Raw genomic sequence first — 2370 nt, forward strand, 5'->3', positions numbered from 1 at the left:
CCCCCCCCCCCCCTATTTAAATACATAATTTCGGATCCAGGCTCCCGGCCCTGGGCAGCCGGGTACGGAAAGGCGGGCCCTAACTCTCGGCACGATTCTGCCACCACTGGCTTCTGGCTCTTGGTCGGGACCCGCAGCCCCGTCTCCTGCCAGACACGACCCTGAACTCCATGGAATCGCAGGGCAGCCCGTGCCTGTGCCCGGGGGCATCAACCTCCCCCCGCCCCGCCACCTTTCCTCTCCCCCAGAGTGAGAAAAGACCCGTTTATACACGCCCAGAACGAAAAGCGGCTTAAGCAACCGACTGAAATAAGCGACTTAGCAGAGACGGTCGGGACTCCTTTGTGGCCGGGCTTTGAGGCAGGAGGAGGGCTCCTCTCCACCGCACAGTACCCGGGCAGGTGTTGCATGACAGGCCGCGACTGCACTGCCCAGCTGGCAGGTGGCTGATAGTGCCGGGCCAGCCTCGGACTCAGCACGACCGCCCTGGGCTACATGAAGCTGCCTTTCACCCTGCATTTACCACGTCCCTGTAACCATGCCGTGTTCCAGCATTTATGGAAAGGTCCCCAAGGCCAGGCGGGCTGCGGGAAGCCTCTGCTGTGGCTTGAGGGACCTTTTGCAGCCCTGCCTTCTCTGTCCTTAGAACAACACTGCTTTTCCCACACGAAGGAGGGTTGTGACACAGATGCCCGCAGCCCTCTGGACACATCCACAGCGGGGTAAGAGGGAGGAGGGTGCTAAACTAGGTACCTAAAACCTTACTTCGACCCCCCCCCACCCCAAATGAAAGTCCTGTCTTTCCCAGGTGGCTGGCGCTAACTCTCCGCGCAGTGGTGCAAACTCTCCGGCCAGGGGGAGCCTCTCAAACCCCAGCGTGGGTCACTGAGGAGGCTCGGGTCTGCGGGGATGGGGGAAGGAGCCAGGTCCTCAGGGCAGGGGGATTCCTGGGGAGCATTTGCACTGCGAGGGGCTATGACAGGCCCCACGAGACCTGTCTCTTCCTCACATCTTGCCGTAAACATTTACTTAACTAGACTCGACTGCACCCAGCCTCACTGGTCTAATTCAGAAGCCAAGGGATGGAGAGATGGACACCCGGGAAAGCAGAAGGAGGGCTTCCCCGACCCTCCGCAACTCAAGGCGGGGTTGCATGCAGACGGAGACGGCCTCAAGGGCGTTGGGCCGGGACCAAGCCTTGTTTTTAGTCACTCAACGGGTGGAGGGAGAAGAAGTCAAAGGAACAGGCTGCCCAAACTGCGCTGGGGGAGGCTGTTCCCGGGTTGTGGCCCGCGGGCCACCGCGAGTCTGTGCGGCCAAGTGCCAGGGGCCAGCAGGAGCAGACGTAACACCGGCGATCACATTTCTCAGCCAGCGAGCGACCGTGTGAAGCGCCGGAGAATCGGCCCTAACTCTCCAGTGCCCCTGTCCCACCCCGCATTTTTGTTTGCTCCCCTGGGCACCTCACACTCTTGGGTAATGCCTCTCCTCGACAAGCCTGCCTCTTCAGAAATCCCAGCTGCTGAGCTCCCCTCCCCGGGCCCCGCTCGAGGTCCCGCTCCGCGACCTGACACTCTCTGGTGAGCTAGAAACCGATCCCAGCAGATCCTTCCAAGCACAGCAGCAACGGGAGCGTGGCTCCGCCATACTCAGCACCGCAGCCTAGTTTCTCAAGCACGGGTCCTGCTATCACATTGATTAAAGCATCGCTGATGCTCAGCTTTTTATGTGGTTTAAAAAAACCCACGTAAGCTTTTTTTGTCCAAGGGTCATTTACAACTCGCTCCTACAGAGCGGAGGTTAGTGGCCATATATGTCTATTTACGCAGGAGAGCTGCCGAAGACAGGAGATGTAACCAGCTGAACTAAGTCAGACTTAACACAGTTGGTCCAATAAAAGCTCCCACCCACAAAAACCCGTCTCTCGCGAAGATCTATCAGCGGCTCCAAGGGCGTAGGTACCGAAAGCGTAAGCAGAGCATCCGAAGGATCCTGTTACAGCAGAATGGACTGGATGCCACTGGGCTAAGGGACTCTCGGGACCCCCATCCCAGACTGGGCCAGTTGCTAACAGGTTTATTTTGGACTAAGCCCTGGCACAGAGCTTCCCTGTAGGGAGAGCTGGCAGTCTGCAGGCTCGGTTCTCACTAATGTAGCCGCCGGGTGAGCTAGGGCGGAATCAGGTTACTGCACTATTCCCTGTTCACACAGAAATGTATTTCCCATCCAACTCGCTTCTCCACCCTCAGATGCAGGAGTGAAACCGAGAGACTGCCCGTTTCCACCAGAACTTAGTTTGCAAACCTGACTTGGACTGGACGAGCCCAATCGCCTCCTCAAGATGGTCCACGATCACATGGGGGGGGGGGG

General features: G+C 58.6%; 1 protein-coding gene across 4 annotated transcripts in view; it reads right to left on the reverse strand.

The window, feature by feature from the left end:
- WT1 (Wilms tumor 1) overlaps nt 1–2370 on the reverse strand; it is a 65879-nt gene that overhangs the window by 56489 nt on the left and 7020 nt on the right. The gene's annotated exons all lie outside the window — the stretch shown is intronic.

The sequence above is a fragment of the Gavialis gangeticus genome, unplaced genomic scaffold, assembly GCF_001723915.1.
Source record: "Gavialis gangeticus isolate Ggan-Ray unplaced genomic scaffold, GavGan_comp1, whole genome shotgun sequence".
Lineage (NCBI taxonomy): Eukaryota > Metazoa > Chordata > Crocodylia > Gavialidae > Gavialis > Gavialis gangeticus.